A 17,992-nucleotide genomic window follows, 5' to 3' on the forward strand; every position below is an offset into this window, starting at 1 on the left:
GGCAAATCCAAGCAACACGCAAACAAGACGCTCTGACTGTGAACAAATGAATCTCTTGATGGCTCAGAGATTCTTCTAACTGTTTGTTTGTTGCACAATAAAAGATTTAATCATCCACTAAATCAAATTGAGCATTGTAAGTGAAAAGGTAATGTAAAAATGCAAAAATAATAGTTGAAGTGACCTGTCTTTGAATTGAGAGCAGTCTACATTCTGAGTTGCTTGTGATTAATTATGTGATTGGCAGGTATGACATAAAAATAATGGGGATTCTGTTCTGATTCTCTGCTCCCTGTTGACCATTGGTTTGAATATAGCTTAAATAATCAATGAAGACTTTCTATCATTTCCCCAACCTAGTTCAAAGTATTTATTTTTTGATGAAGAAGCATCCATTGTAATGAAAAGTTGAAGTCGAAGAATGTTTAATTCCAAGAGTTGATTGTTTTATAACTACGAGTATTGTAGCTTCACATTGTACTGCAACTGACTGATGGCCATCTTACTCTGTTGCAATGATTGTTGTCCAAATTGCAGAATGAACCCATAGGAAGTCATTCATGCCAACGTCTAGTAGTTTACAAGTAGAGTTCTGGTAGAAGGTGTAAAAAGCTGTGATTGAGAAAAGAGGGGTGTTAATGGGCTAAAGAAAATAGTGGAGAAAGTAGATTTTTTTTCATTATTCGATTCTTATGAGCTATTTGCAACATAAGAAAGCCAGGCTCTTATCATGCAGAATCAATCCATTGTTGGCTCTCTTTTTCTATCCTCAACTTGTTGAAAAAATTGCAATGCATTTTTAGAGAATCATATTTAAATAAAAATTCATTCAGCTCACTTCACTATAGGTTGACTTGGCTTGAAGCAATTGTTCTCAGGAAGGGGAATATCTCAAAGCCCTGCTCCCTGAATTCAGCCTCACCTGAATGATGAGTAAATAAGGGTTGGGTTGGAGTGCCTCACACCTCATTCGAGGTCTTGCACTCCCACCTTGTATGGTTGTGCCCTGCAGCTCACCCAAATTCCAAGCGTTGAGGCTTATTTGTATCTGCAGCCTGAGACAAATGCTAATTAATGGAAATAAGGACAACCACCACAGTACACACACATGGTTCTCGAAGATGAAAAAAAACTACAGCTCCTCTCAATTTAGAGAAGCGCCAGTTTATAACGCGCTGAAGATGTGGAATACAACGCCATCCTGATCTTGAATGTCTTGTTCTGAAGAGCCGGCAAGCTCCTCTTCCCAGTTTCAGAGTTACTATTCCCGTCAGTGCCACTTTTTCACATCAGGACACCGAAGATGGGTTGGTTGCAGGATGTATGGAAAAAGAAGATGTAGCATGAACTGATAAGAAGATCAAAGCAAGTTGCTGTCTCGTTTGAAATAGGTTTGGAACTGCAGCTCGGCGTCGGCTGAAGCCTCTTGTCCTGTGGATAGCCAGTTGGTGATCAATGAGTTGTTCTTCGCTTTTTACATGATAGATTCTCATATTTATTGGTTTAGATGCAATTTAAAACATATCTTTTGAGGAATCCATATGTGACATCTTTTACCTTGCAAGCACATAAGTTGATTGTGTAACTAGGGACCTCATGTGTAAACAATCCGCTCTGTAGTATTGGCATTGCTCCATCTTGGTTGGTCATACCCTCAGTAATGTTCTGCTGTTGCCAGTGAGCTTGGTGAGGAGAGAGAGAATGTTTACATTCTTTTACATTACATGTTTACAAACTTGTTTACAACAATGTTTTCAAGTTTCCTTTATTATTGTGTGGCATATTTGCTACTTATTTGTAAAAGAATTACCATCTTTAATTTTGTGAAAAAACTGCACCCTGTGCACATTAGCAGAGTGGGAAATAATACAGTGCTGTGGTGCGGTCAAAGAGACAGTGGCACATTATCAGTGTAAGCTCCATTACCATATTTAGCTTCTCCTCAGTTTGCGCCATTGTACAGCACCATCTATGATTTTATGTAACATACCGCAATCATGTCCTTGCCGTGTCACCTTCTACACCTTCATTCCTGAAGTCAGTGAACATTAAGAACATTACTTATAGGAATCACATGAAGAAATTTTGCAACTTTGCATCATTACCTAAAATCAGCTCCCTCTTGTTCATCTGTTCTCTTGCGTGGGATTATCTTTTGCGTATGTGCGTGCAGTTTATATCTGTAATCTTTGTGTCTATTTTCCTTTGCCTCAGCTTAGTTTTCTTATCTAGATCCGTTATGCTGCTGTAATTTAATATGTATTTGTTTGTGCTTTATACTAGAAATGATGGAAGTGCATTAACTGCAGGGCATGTGATGTAAAGTGACTGGGCATTGTAATCTGGTTGCGTGTAATCACAGCAAGCCTATGAAACCAATTGCATCCACTGTCACCAAGTTGACCATACACTTTAGTCTTTTTGAAAGGGTTCTCCCTGCCTGTACCCTCTAGGTGTGGCGGAGGTGTGTGTATATATATATGTATATATACATACTGTGTGTGTGTGTGTGTGTGTGTGTGTGTGTGTGTGTGTGTGTGCGCACTGCACATTTATGTATTTCTTCTCAGGTGGATAATCTCACAGTGGAATATTTTCAACGCATCTTTGGCAATTAATCACACTCTACTTTCCTCAGTCTCTGAGATTTGATATGAAGCGGTAACTGTGGGCTTAGTAACGTCTGTATTTATTGCTGTTTTATTATCTGTATACAGATTATTTCGATCAGCAACAGTTGACTCTTTGTACCCCTTTTGAGAGTCAGATTTTGTTCCCTTTGAATTGTTGCTTCTGTCAAGTCTTGCCATATTCCTTGTATCACATGAAACCTCAGGTGATATTGTCTTGTTTTTATGCTGCTTAGTAAACAAAGTTACATGTCTGAACCAGAGGACAGTTTCTTTAACACATTCCCTTACATTGACCACAGCTAAGATCTTAAATAATAGTGATGGCTTTACATACTTGAGCATGCTTCCCCTGTTGAGGATGTATTTCATAAAGTAATATTAAACCCTTCTTGTGGAAGCAATATTGGGGTTTGCCATTTCAAAGAACAGGAATGTGCATTTACATCATAGAGAATACCCAGGGAAAATAACTGGGATGATGGGATTGCTTTGAAAACTGGCATAGACATGATGGGCCGAAAGGCTTCCTATATCATAAGGAAATATGAATCATACCGTTGTTGGACCTTAGGATTTCTCAAAGCACTTTGGAGCCAAATAAGTACTTTTGAAGTGTTGTCGCAAGCAGGAAATGTGAAATGCAGAAACCAATGTGCATACAGTTCAAGTTTATTGTTATAGGCACACATACCAGGGTATAAATGCCATGAAAACTATCTTTTTGCAACGGCAGCACAATACATTACAAGCATAACAAACGTAAATTACATCAACTTAAATTAACATAAATTATACAGCGTTTGCATGACAAACAAAGATAAGCATAATGACATTCATGCAAGTTGAGGGAAATATAGTCCTTGGTAGAATTAAGATTTATCAAGTCGGTTCAAGAACCTGATAGCAATAGGGAAGAAGCTGTTGTTGAACCTTGAGGTGTGGGTCTTCAGGTCCTGTACCTCCTACCTGATGGCAGCAACGAGAAGAGGGCATGGCCCAGATGGTGAGGGTCCTTGGAGATGGATGTCGCCTTCCTGAGACATCGCCTCTTGTAGATGTCCTCGATGGTGGGGAGAGCTGTGCCTGTGATGGAACGGGCTGAGTCCACCACTCCCTGAGGCTCTTGTATTCCTGTGCATTGGAGTTTCCATACCAGGCTGTGATGCAACCAGTCAGAACGCTTTCCACTGTACATCTGCAGAAGTTTGAAGATCTAACAACCAAGAATGTGACATCAGTACCATTATTTGAGGGATAAGTATTGGCCAAGACAGCTCTTCAGCAATGGATAACATGGATCTTTTAAACACTAACCTAACCTTCACCTTGAAGAAAAGACAGAGCATTATCTTTTCCGAAAGGAGGCACCTCAGACACCTCTGACTTCTCTTGGTACTGCATTGTACGGCCAACCAAGACTTTGTGTTCAAGGCTCTGCAGTGTGGCCAGAATCTACAAACTTCTGACTCAGAATCAGAAACCCTCCCAATTGAGGCATTGCTGATACCTTTTAACTGAGTATTGAAAATGTTGATACATGACAGGTTTTATCATTGTCATCCATGGCAATGATAAAACCGTAAGCCCTAACGTGGCATGTTGTGTCTAACTCTCTATGAAAGTAGAAAGCAGCAATAACAGATCTATGGAGAGCAGGCTACAATCTGAAATCATTGGGAAGGAGGAAGACCAGAGAGTAATAGTTCAGTCTGGCTTGGATATGGAGAATCCTTTATGCAAAGCCGGGAGAAGAGAACATCATTGCCATGGACTTATTCCTGCAGAATCATTGAAAATCAAAAAACTGCAGATTTTGGAAATCTAAAATAAAAGAGAACATGCAGAAAATAATTACTTGATGCTTATTAACTTAAAGGTTGCTGCTTTACAAAGTCGATGTATTCAGCTAAAGCAAAAGGTGACATGTTTGGCCAAATGATTGACGGCCATATAAGCAGTAAAGAAACCAAAGATTTCAGCAAGGCGTTTGATAAGGTACCCCATGCGAGGCTTATCGAGAAGGTGAGGAGACATGGGATCCAAGGAGACATTGCAGTGTGGATCCAGAACTGGCTGGCCCACAGAAGGCAAAGAGTGGTTGTTGAAGGGTCGTATTCTGAGTGGAGGTCGGTGACCAGTGGTGTACCTCAGGGATCTGTACTGGGACCCTTACTCTTTGTGATTTTTATAAACGGCCTGGATGAGGAAGTGGAGGGGTGGGTTAGTAAATTTGCGGATGACACGAAGGTTGGGGGTGTTGTGGGTAGTTTGGAGGGCTGTCAGAGGTTACAGAGGAACATAGATAGGATGCAGAGTTGGGCTGAGAAGTGGCAGATGCAGTTCAACGCAGATAAGAGTGAAGTGGTTCATTTTGGTAGGTCAAATATGTTGGCAGAATATAGTATTAATGGTAGGACTCTTGGCAGTGTGGAGGATCAGAGGGATCTTGGGGTCCGAGTCCATAGGACTCTCAAAGCGGCTGCGCAGGTTGACTCTGTGGTTAAGAAGGCATATGATGTATTGTCCTTCATCAATCGGGGAATTGAATTTAGGAGCCGTGAGGTATTGTTGCAGCTATATAGGTCCCTGGTCAGACCCCACTTGGAGTATTGTGCTCAGTTCTGGTCGCCTCACTACAGGAAAGATGTGGAAGCTATAGAAAGGGTGCAGAGGAGATTTACAAGGATGCTGCCTGGAATGCAGAGCATGCCTTATGAAAGCAGGTCGAGGAAACTCGGTCTTTTCTCCTTGGAGAGATGGAGGATGAGGGGGTCCTGATAGAGGTGTATAAGATGATGAGAGGTATTGATAGGGTAGATAGTCAGAGGCTTTTTCCCAGGGCTGAATTGGTGGCCACAAGAGGACATAGGTTTAGGATGCTGGGGAGTAGGTATAGAGGAGATGTCAGGGGTAAGTTTTTTACTCAGAGAGTGGTGAGTGCATGGAATGGGCTGCCGGAAACGGTGGTGGAGGCTGATACGATAGAGTCTTTCAAGAGACTGTTAGATAGGTACATGAAGCTGAGTAAAATAGAGGGCTATGGGTAAGCCTAGTAATTTCTAGGGTAGGGACATGTTCGGCACAGCTTTGTGGGCCGAAGGGCCTGAATTGTGCTGTATGTTTCTATGTTTCTATGACCTGAAATCATGGATGTAAAATATGTGCCAAACTCTGATTCATTCTCATCCCTTACAGTATATTTACCTCCTTTCAGAATATGTGCAGTCAGATCTACAATCAAGCATATTGCTGCTTTCAGCACATCCTTAAGCCAGTAATGAATACCATCCGCACCCTCTATGTTTGGCAGTAATTGTTTATATTGTGAGATATATATAATGGATGACAAGGGCTGCCTTTTTCAGAACCATGACAATTTACATTCTGCTTTGCTATTTTCAAAGGGGGCAGGAGAATGTTTCTGAAAGAAATAATTCAGGAGATGACATGTCATATCAGCAAACAGAATGAAAAAAGAAGCAATTTATTTATATTATTAGGTGTTACTATGGTTCAGAATTTCTGTGGAAAGAGGGAGGAAGGTTTTCTGAGTGTTGAGCTCCTATTTTTTAACAGTGACTATTGTGCATCATATGCATAAGTTGGAAAATGATTAATGCCTGTCAGTGGTGCTTAATGCTGTTACAGTCAGTTATTCATGGGGACTGGATGTGGAGGTCAATTATAATTAAGGGAAGGGTCTACACCATGTTGTCCAGCCATCAAAGTAGGTGGCAAGCTTGATGAACCATTTGGGCTTCTTTCCTGCTTGTCCATTTAATGTTGCACTGAGGAGAAAATAACCCATTCATTTCCTTCTGCCTCAGGTAGGTCAGATAACTTAAGACCTGACTCTAACTAGACAGCGAATAATGAATCCAACCAATGAGCACCAGCTGTTGAATGTGCCTCAGCAGCAGAAACATGCACCCCATAATCGATCTTATTTCATCAGGCCTACTTCTTCATTGAAGTTTGTAGGACAATGGGTATTTGAAAATCCACTACAAATCTCAGGCAGATTACAAATAAAACAACCTTCATCTTCGTTATTTTGTGACTGGCTCCCGATCATTTCTATGCCACCTGCAAATTTTTGATTATTTTTAAATTTGAAGGTGACTCTTTCCAGATTGCGACCCATCATCCTTCCTTGCCTTTAACTGCCGAGTTTCAGGCTGTCCTCTAATACATTTCAAAGTCGCCTGACAGAGACACAAGGAATTTTGCAGATGCTGGAGCAATACACAAAAAAAGGTGCTGGAGGAACTCAGTAGGTCAGGCAGCATCTGTGGAGGGAAATAAACAGTCAATGTTTCGGGCTGAGACCCTTCCATCGGGACTGGAAAGGAAGAGGGCAGAAGCCGGAATAAGAAGATGGGGGGAGGGGAGGAGCACGTGCAGGCAGGGGATAGGTGAGTTCAGGCGATAGGTGATTCCAGGTGAGAGGGGGAAGATAGTGGGTGAGGGAGGGGGAGAAGATGTAATAAGCTGAGAGGTGATAGGTAGAAGAGGCCAAGGGCTGAAGAAGAAGGAATCCGGTAGGAGGGGGCAGTGGACCATGGAATAAAGGATGGGGAAGGGGAGGAGAGGAGATGGGCAGGTCATCAAGGCTGGTAAAGGGAGCCATAGGAATAAGGGAAGACAAAGGAGTGGGGGGAGGGGAAAGAAAAAGAAGGGGTGGGGTTACCGGAAGTTAGAGAAATCGATGTTAAGGCCATCAGGTTGGAGACTCCAAAGTCGCCTATTTTGTTTTACTGTTGTGTGTGTCCAGACACTCTCCTTGGGCTGGTGTATTGTGCAGCTGCTCCTGAAGTCTGTACTGGCCAAAGATACTGCTGTTTCTATGGGGTTGTATTCACTGTTGACTCCCCTCAATGCTTGTGTCTACACTGCTCCAATGAGTTTGGTTTTCAGCTCCATGTCGGGGGTTTTTGGCATCTGCTGAGCTGGCCCTGGTCACTTACTGCTGATTCCCACCCTCTGGATTCTGCCCTGTTGACCATTCATCGACCTGACTCCATTCTTTCCTCGCCTGGTTGACTGGATTTGAACATCTGGGTGACCAGCGGGTTTGAACCAGAGTCTCTATTAATTCATAAGAACTATTAGGTCTAAACCCCTGGGGGCCATTGTATCCGCCTATGATTTTCCTGGCCTGTTCTCTGCAGGAAATGTCAAGCAATGTACTGACTGTTACCTTGCTCCTTACATGGGTGCTTGTGCCTGGTCACACTCTGCAACTCTCTCCAAATTACATTGCTGACTCCCTCAAACAATTCACGTCAACTTTATCCAATCGCACTACTAATTTTAGAGAAACTCTGGATTTCTCTAATATCCCTTAACAATTCTCTCTTCATAACCAGGACATCTCTGTCCCAACCATAGCCATACTTAAGACATGTATACCTTCGAGCAACTGCTGCAGCCTTTAACACAGCATATCCGCAGTTACCATTTACTTCCTTGCTTGTTAAGAATCAATCTGTTTCTGCTTAAAAATATTCAGGCTCTGCTTCCACCGCCCTTTGAGGAAGAGAATTCCAAAGACTCACAATCCTTTGGGAGGAAAACAATGCCCCATCTCCACCTTATTTTTAATGGTGGCCCCTAATTCCAGGTTCTCACACAAGGGGAAACCCTGTCAAGATCCCTTGTTTCAATCAGGCCACCTCTCCTAAACTCCAGCAGATACAAATGGATATTAGTCTGTCCAACTTTTCCAGGTGTTAGTCCATAAACCTTCTCCATTAGCATTAGGAACACATTAGCATCCTTCCTTAAATAAGGAGCACATCTGGAGTACACAAATGAGCAATAACATGCCATTAGCTCCTCGAGCTAACCAAGCTTTTACAAATCATGCATTCAGACACACACGTCCCTCTGCACCTCAGAGCTCTGCAATTTCTCACCATTCAGATAATGTGCTTTTTATGTTAGTGAACAAGCTGTCTCCTTTCAAATTCACGCCATGTATTCAGAATCTCCATCAGTGTACCTTTCCTGCCACAGCACTTGTGAGCACTTGCACTCAAATGAGCTCCTCTCGGACTATGACCATCGCACCCGTTCCCTCTTGTTGCCTTTGACACTATTGCCTGCACTATCCTACTCCATTCTACTCTGTGCTTCAGCTAGGTACGATTTCCCTCAACTGGTCCCAGCCCCCAATCTTCCTTCATACCTGCACTTCCTACACTGTGGTATTATCTCTCCATTCCAGTCTATCATTTTGTTTCTCATAGAATTCTAAAATTGTTATGACATAGGAGGTGGACATTCAGTCCATTATGTCTATGCCAACTCCAAGTACAGCAATCAGATCATTCCCATACCACCCTTCCTTCCCCCTTGACCTTTCCCCACAATCCTGTGAATTGTTCTTCCCCCGGTTCCTGTCCAATTCCCTTTTGGAGGCCACGAGTGAATCTGTTTCCATCTTCCTTGCAAACCGCTAGTTCTGGATCCTAAGTCGATGAGGGGAAAGTTTTTCCACACATCTCCCTTGCACCATTTGCCCACAGCTTTAAACCAGTGTCACCTGGTCTTTGAACCTTCCACCAAAGGAACAGTTTCCCTCTGTTTGCCATATCTGTATCAACCTTGACCATGTCCATTTCTGTCAACTCTCCTCAAAACTTATTTACTCTGAAGAGGACAACGGCAGCATCTCCCGCCTAATCTTGCAGCTGAACTCCCCCATCCCTGCATCCATTCTAGTAAATCTATTTTGTATCCCCTCTCAGACCTGAACATCCTCCTTCGAGTGCTGCTACCAGGACTGGACACACTACTTCATTATTTCTCTCAGAAACATCATTCAAGCTATGATATAAGTTTCCACATGGACAGTAATGGTGCCCAGTCTTGCCTCATCACCTCATCTCTCAATCACTACACTGCCTCTAAGTTGCCATTGTTTGTCCAACATTAGTTAACTGTTGTTAAGATTAACAATATTTTCTGCAGCCTGTGCTAAAAATGTGTTCCTGCTGATTTGATTGAACGACTTAATCACGTCTCAGGCTGGACCAGTCTGTTTGCAATGTCAGGCAACATATTCCGACGGTACAAGCACCTTCACCGTCCAGCTTCTCACCATTGTCTGTCTCCACATTTCATCAGCTTCCCACTTCCCAACTTCTGTCATGCCAACTATTCCAAAGTTTCTCTGTCTAGACCCAGCCATAAGCCAATTATAAAGCACAGGACTTCACTTTTTTCCAGTAATCAATTGTTTGAGGCTGCTGCTAGATAGAAGCTCTGAAAAAAAGCAATACTTATTCAAATGGAAACAAAAACTAAAGAATTGATTTAAATAATCATGGATTTTAATTCCCTTTCAGGAAGATAATGAACATAAGATATCTTTATTAGTCACATGTACATTGAAACACACAGTGAAATACACTTTTTGCATAGAATGTTCTGAGGGTAGCCTGCAAGTGTTGCCACGCTTCCGGCGCCAACAGAGCATGCCCACAACTTCCTAACCTGTACGTCTTTGGAATGTGGGAGGAAACCAGAGCACCCGGAGGAAACCCACACAGACATGGGGAGAACGTACAAACTCCTTACAGACAGCGGCCGAAACTGAACCCGAGTCGCTGGCTCTGTAAAGCATTACGCTAACCGCTACACAACCTCTTATATTGATTTAAAATCCAAAATAATACTAGTTGTGCAAAGTCAAAAATTTGAATTGTTTTACAATGGCTTCTTTTACTTTGGTTCGGAACTATTTCTTCATACCCCAACTGTATTAGTTACTTTTTATCAGTCCTTTTCTCTTCAATGTCCTGTGACATGATTAGCTGCCCAAATCAGCACACTTCTTTCCCAGACCATGTTTGAATCCCACCAATCAGGTTCCCATCCTGTCGCAGTATCAAAGTGACTGAGATGGGTGTCACTAATGGGTTCCTTTGTGACTGTGATGTTGGCAATCTGGCTTTCTTTATCCTTCTGTACTTGTCTTTAGACTTTGACACAGTGCGCCATAGCATTCTTCACCATTGTCCATTTGGGAGAGGCCTCACTGTCCTGTTTGTATTGTCATCTGTCCAAGCACAACAGGAGAATATCCGACAATGGCTCCTCTTCCACCTCTGCACCATTATCTCAGGCCTGTTTCTGTGCTGTGTGACTCTATGACTCTGTGGTTCTAGACCTCCTTGCCTCTTTTCCTTCAAGATGCTTCAAATTTTTGACTTGACCAAGTGCCATGTAAAAGGCTGGTTAGCAAAATAGAGGCCCCTGGAATAAAGCAATTAGTTGCAGCATGGATGGAAAATTGGCTTAAGGGCAGAATTCAGTCATGGTAAACGGTAATTTTTCAGACCAGAGGAGAGGAGACAGTGGTGTTCCCTAAGGGTCAGTGCTAGGACCACTTTTTTTACATTTATACACTCACAGCTTGGATATAGATGTTTAGATAATATTTGAAAATTTGCAGATGACACTAAACCTTGTAGTGGTGAAGAGCAAAGAGAATAATAATAAGCTGTAAGTGGACATAGGCTAGTGGATTGGGCAGACAAAAGCATGATGAAACTTAAAACTGAGCAATATGAAGTGATACATTTTGGCAGAAAGAAAAATAAATGATAAATGTTGACCACTACCTGATGGACTTTTGGTCAAAGGTGTTTTTCCTGCACAAACTTCTCTGTGAGGGGCAGCTGGTAGGATAGGGTCCCACCGAATGGGACATCACATGGCTACAAGCCCAAACTCATCCTTCATAACACCAGGAACAGTCCGACCTGATAGAAGTTTATAAGATTATGAGAGGCATAGATAGGGTAGACAGCCGGCATCTTTTTCCCGGAGTCAAAATGTCTAATACTAAAGGGCAAGCGTTTAAGGTGAGAGGGGGTAAGTTCAAAGGAGATATGTGGGGCAGGTTTTACACAGAGCCGGGTGCCTGGAATGTGCTGCCGGGGGTAGTAATGGAGGCAAATACGATAGAGGTGTTTAAGAGGCTCTTAGGTAGGCACAGGAACGTGCAGAGAATGGAGGGATATGGACTTTGTGTAGGCAGAGGTGATTAGTTTAGTTAGGCATTTAATTACTAGTTTAATTAGTTTGGCACAACATTGTGGGCTGAAGGTCCTGTTACTGTGCTGTACTGTTCTATGTCTCATTTTTGCAGAGTGTTCAGGACAGAGGCACTGGCTGTATAAGTGGCAGGGCAAGCTGAGAAAGAGGTTCTTAAGCATGTGGGTTCCTTGGCTACAAAAGTCAGAGACACAGGTTAATTATTGTCAAATGTACTGAGATACAGTGAAAAGCTTTTGTTTGCGTACCATCCAGACAGATCATTCCATATATATATATATACATTGAGGTAGTACAAAAAGAAAATAATAACAGAATGCAGAATTTGCAGAACACAGAAGGGTAAAAACAAGAAAAGTGTTAAATCTTTATACAACACACGTTAACCCACAAGTGGAGTAATGCATCCAATTTTTGTGACCTAACTTCAAGAAGTCCGAGAGAGTGGGTGCGGATTGCAGGAGGGAGGTGTGTATCATACCACTGTATACATATGGAAAACAAAAGGAGTTGGTACAGAGAACCAGTATAGACTTGATGGGCCAAAGTTCTGTGATCCTGTGGGTCCATAATATTTTCTTATGGAGTCAAATTATATCTGGTAATGCTGTCACCACTTTAAGGATTGTTTCTTGTAACTAAATGTGGCAGGAAGTTCCAGAAGGAGAACATCATTAAGGATACCTGCTGGGCCTATAAGCTGATTCACAAATAAGATGTCTTTGGTAATAGTTACTATCTCTTTGCAGTACCTTTGAGAATGAGTAAGAGGGTTACTGAGACATTTCTCCTACAAATAGACTGTTTTCTTTAAAACCAAAAAAGATTGAGAAGACATGTGGAAGATCATAGGTGTAAACAGGGTAAATAGAAGCTGTTTGCCACTGTGATGGTTCAAGAACCAGAGGGAAGAGATTGTAAGCGCTGGGTAAAATACAGAGTAAGGAATGTGAGGAGAAACAGTCTTTTATGTAAAGCCTGATGATCTGAAACTCACTTTCTGTAAGAGTAGTGGAAATGGAGTCAGTCAAGGAATACAGAAAGGAATTGGATAGAAACTTGAGGGAAAATAATTTTTAGGGATATGGGAAAACAGCAGGATTTGGTAGCAAACACTAGGATGGACGATGTGCAAGATGGCCTCCTTCAGTGTAATAAATAGTCTGTGATCCTGTCTGTCCCTAATATTTTCTTAGGGAGTTAAATTATATATGATAATGTTCCAATGAAGCTACTTGATTTGTTATTTTAGTTTTCAGATGCAGTTTCAGGTAATTGGTAAATCAAAAAAATACTGTGCGCGTATCCTAGCTCGCACCAAGTCCCATGTAGTAATAATCCCTGCAATCATTGGCTCCCAATCCAGCAACATTCCAGGCTTAACGTTCTTTCTTTTCAAATCGCTCTGTGCCCTCCGTGCTCTTTCTACTTTAATGATCATTTATAACCATTCAGCTCCTGTGTTCCTTCAGTTCTGGTTTCTTGCTCCTCTCTAACTTAAGATCCTCCCTAAATCCAGCCCTTTAATAAAGCATTTGGTCATCTACCATAAAATCCCCTTTTGTGGTTTAAATTGAACATAGTCTGCTTACATCTTGTGAAGCATCTAAGCACATTTCACAATGTTAAAGACTCCATAGAATTGCAAGTTGCAAAATAAAAATAGTCCTTGCTAATGTTCACTGAACCTATTGGAAATCAAACCAAGTGTACTGAACATTTCTGTGGCTCGAGAGGGTTTCATGTATTAAAATTGAAGGAAAGTTGGTGCACTTGCAGTTTCAGAGAGAAGGATATGTTACATTGTAAAGTCAATGAAGTTAATTTCTCTCCATGTCACTATGTCAAGAGTTTTATACTGGGCCATATTTTAGTTACAAGCTTTTCTGAAGCTTTTGCTAGCTCGCTAGAGTACCATGTAATGAAAAGACAAACATATTGGGGAAGTGGCAAGAGAACAGGTCATGTCGGGCCAAAAAACACTTTATACTAGATTTATTGGTGTTCTGAAGCATTGCCATTTAAATACAGCATCAGCGTGCTGATGTTTTCTTCACCTGACTTTAGGGACACCTCTTGTTAATTGTTTGTCTTCTGCAATACTGTGGGAGATCAGTGAGTGACACCGATATGCTGAGAGTGAGAATGAGGTGGCTTCAACATATTTTAAATCGGATACTTCAGGCAAAATGTTCCTATTTGGGAATTGAAGAAGGTTTCTCTTGTACCTATTTTCCACATGTAGCGTAGCTCCTTACAGAATTTCACAATTATGCCTTTGTGTCAATGAGTATGGTAATTTGCCTCAGTTTAATTTGTGCTTTAGTTGGCCAGCTCATAATGCTGTATAATGGATCCAAGTCTTACACAGCCTGTTTCTGCAGTAATGTGTCATACTCCGGCAGAATCAGTCACTTCTCATAACTTTAAGAAAAGAAACTCAACAATGATTTCCTGTCTGTGAGGAATAAGCTGTGTTGTACTTACACGTTTACAAAGTGTGAGCTGGACTGATACTGGGGAGTCATTTACCTCGTCTCTTCTGAACGTGTTGAACTCCATTTGAGGAGATCATGATCATCCTTTGATTCCTTGCTTATGTGGCCATTATTCATGTGTCAGCTAAGACAATCACTAAGCAGATGTGTTGCTATAGAAGGTGATGGTTGGGCTGGGTACTGGTCTCAAGCCTGACTTGCTGTACATTAACTTCAGTGTAGGAGTACTTTGCAATTGGGATTGCTTGATCGAGAACAGGAGACCAGATTGACTTATCCCTCCCTGTCTTAGAATAGTGAAGCAACGTACCGGACCCTGTCCTCTTCCAAACTGAGATCAGCTAACTTGGCACAGACAGCTGATCAAGGCGAACATCCCCCTGGTCTGTTGACGTCAACTTCTCACCGCGTATGCTGACAGAGGTTGAAGTTCTGCTGCCAGAATTTGTCTCCTACTGGGTGACACGGCAGTGCAGCTGCTTGAGCTGCTGCCTCACAGCCCCAGGGATCCGTGTTCACTCCTGACCTCCACTGTGTGGAGTTTGCATATTCTTCCTGTGACCTTGTGAGTTTCCTCGCACGACCCAAAGGCGTGCAGGTTGGTAAGCTAATTGGCCACTGTAAATTTCCCTGAGTGTTGGTTAGTGGCAGAATCTGGAGGGTGTTGATGGGAATGTGGGAGAATAAAATGGGATGAGTGGAAATGGGCGATTGATGGTCGGCGATGACTCAGTGGGCCAAAGGACCTGTTTCCATGTTGCATGATTCTATTACTCTATGACTGAATAACATAGAACATTACAGCACAGTACAGGCCCTTCGGCCCACAATGTTGTCCTGTTCTAATATCTATCTAACCCTTCCCTCCAACATAGCCCTCCATTACTCTATCATTCATGTGGCTATCTAAGAGTCTCTTAAATGTCCCTAATGTACCTGCCTCCACAACCTCTGCTGGCAGTGTGTTCCACCACCCTCTGTGTAAAAACTTGCCTCTGGCATCCCCCTTATATCTTCCTACAATCACCTTAAAATTATGCCCCCTTGTGTTAGCCATTTTCGCCCTGGGAAAAAGTCTCTGACTGTCCACCCGATCTATGCCTCTTATCATCTTGTACACCTCTATCAAGTCACTTCTCATCTTCCTTCTGTCCAAAGAGAAAAGCCCTAGCTCGCTCAACCTATCCTCATAAGACATGCTCTCCAATCCAGGCAGCATCCTGGTAAATTTCCTCTGCACCCTCTCTAAAGCTTCCACATCCTTCTAATGAGGCGACCAGAACTGAACACAATACTCCAAGTATGGTCTAACCAGAATAAGCAAGCATTTCTTAAAGCAAGTAAGGTGACACACAAGGGAGACATCAGTTTTTTTCCCATCATATTGGTGTTGCTGATGAAGCTAGCATTTAATACCTTCCTTGATTATCTTTGGAAATATGATGGTGAGTCCTCCTCTATATAGTAAGCTCTTGAATATTCTGGGAGAAGCTGAATGCAGGCAGCTCCAACAGCTTATAATGGTCAGCCCCACAGCTGTACCTAAAACATAAGATGCCAATGACAGAAAGTGAACTCCAGACATTTATACTTATAGAGACTTGGAAGAAAATTCTTCATTTAGTCAATACATCTTCAATGTGTGCCAGACACTCGTTGATACAGTTTAAGGTAGTCCACAGGACCCATATGTCCAAAGATAAGCTAGCTCGATTTTATAATCATATAAATCCTATATGTGATAGATGTAAATCGAATGTGGCTTCTTTGTCACATATGTTTTGGTCCTGTCCTCTTCTGGAAAAATATTGGAAAGACATTTTTAACATTATTTCAAACGTATTGAAGATTGATTTACAACCTCACCCTATCACTGCAATTTTTGGACTACCAAGGATAGAGTTTGGCCATTTATCTCCTTCTGCTAACCGTATGATTGCTTTTATTACATTAATGGCCAAATGATCCATTTTGCTTAAATGGAAGGATCCAATACCCCCTCCTTTTTTTCAATGGTTTTCTCAAACTATATCATGTTTAAATTTGGAAAAAATCAGGAGTGGTACTGTTGATCCTTCGCTTAAGTTTGAAGACATTTGGAGTCCATTTATTCAATATTTTCACATGATGTAGATCCCCTTTCAATAACTTTCCAACTTGGAGGAACGGACTTGACGACGTAATATTGTTCTGTTTCTACTGAGAAAGTTTAGCCCAGTTTTTTTTTCCCTTTTTTTTGTTGTTTGTTTTTCTTTTGAAAAGTTTTTTTTGTTTAGTTTATATTGTTTATAATTTTTTTTCTATTGATTTGGGTTTTTTTTAAATTTATATAATAAATCTTTCTCTTTCTTTTATATTATATTCATTTACTAAGAGATCGTTGGATCTACAGGTTTTTTTTATATTTTATTGTTCTTTATGATTATATATGCTATGATTGTTATCCTGATCTCTTTGTATTACATGTATAAATATTGATGCTATATATCAATCTGTATCAATTTGAAAACTAATAAAAAGTTTGAAAAAGAAAGATGCCAATCACAGCTCAGAGGTAAGTGGCACTTTTGCAGCCATCTACTTGCCCTTGTTTCCCCAGCTGAGTGGACCATTGTAATGAAGGGAGCAAGATTTGACTGTCTCCTCCCTCATAGCCTAGTTATGAACACTGCTCTGCTTCTGATTACCTGGCTACCATGGGGAAGTGGTTAAAGTTGTCAGGTTGGATTAAGAAGAGATGATCTCTTGGCTCAGGCTATAAGTTTTCTCATTTTTTAAAATATCCCGAGTTGAAAAAATGTAGGATAAAGGTACAGGATAATGGCTTCAGGAACCCAGTGGCGTCCTCAATGAAAAGCTGCCTACCATCAAGCACCACCTGCTCCAGGAAATCTCTCCCTGTTAGTGCACTGGCCATCCAACCTCCAGCAGATGTTTGAGCATCAGAGGACATCAAAATGTCTATTCAGTACTTTCATTTGTGAGAATATAATTTACCTTCTCTGTAATCTTCATCCAACATGATACATGGAAGAGTTATTCCTGACACTGCCCACAGCAAAGCTATTTGTTTGGATTTGAATGTTCTTTTATTATAAAAATTGCGGGTTATTTTTGAAAGGGGACTCCCAGGAACAGTGTTGGAAAATTGGCTGTTGAAACAGTAATAACTCCCTGTGAATTGGAACCACATCTGCTGTGGTGGCATTCTAATAACGGAAAGTGAAATTGCATCTCACCCGATTGAATACATGAGTGCAGCACAAAATTGTATCCTTTTCTTGAGTTACCACTGTCAATTATTCACACAGAAAACATTAGGAATGGCTATTGAACTTGGTTAAGTGACCTTACTGGTTTGCACGGGTTACTTTGTTGAATGTCAACGTGAGCCTTCTCAGATCACCCCACTCTCAGCTGTTCATTATCCTGTAATACCGAATGTTACTGTTGTTGGGATTCTTTGCTGGGAAAAGTACGTGTGCTTTTCGAAGGATACTGTATGACCCACTATGAGTCATGATCAACCTCACTCCAAGGGAGCACGATTAGGTGACCCCTGGACATGCAAATCTTGGGGTTGAGGGTGCGTTCTTCTCACATTGCAGATCACCTGCTGGCTTTATTGAAGCTTGGTGATGAAAAATATTCTCTGAATAAGATACTTGTGAAGGAAAGGAAACAAACTGACGTCATACTTCACTTTGCAGCCTATTTCTCTTTATCTAAGTCAGTGCCATTTTAGTTAAGTTGTTTCATGAGACGAGGTCCTTCCTGGGTTCTCTGAGACAAAAA

The 17,992-nt window shown here is 41.5% G+C and overlaps 1 protein-coding gene across 1 annotated transcript in view; it reads left to right on the plus strand.

Annotated features, from left to right (window-relative positions):
- LOC127578251 (contactin-1-like) overlaps positions 1-17,992 on the plus strand; it is a 659,394-nt gene that overhangs the window by 472,110 nt on the left and 169,292 nt on the right.

This window comes from Pristis pectinata, chromosome 15, assembly GCF_009764475.1.
Source record: "Pristis pectinata isolate sPriPec2 chromosome 15, sPriPec2.1.pri, whole genome shotgun sequence".
Classification (NCBI taxonomy): domain Eukaryota; kingdom Metazoa; phylum Chordata; class Chondrichthyes; order Rhinopristiformes; family Pristidae; genus Pristis; species Pristis pectinata.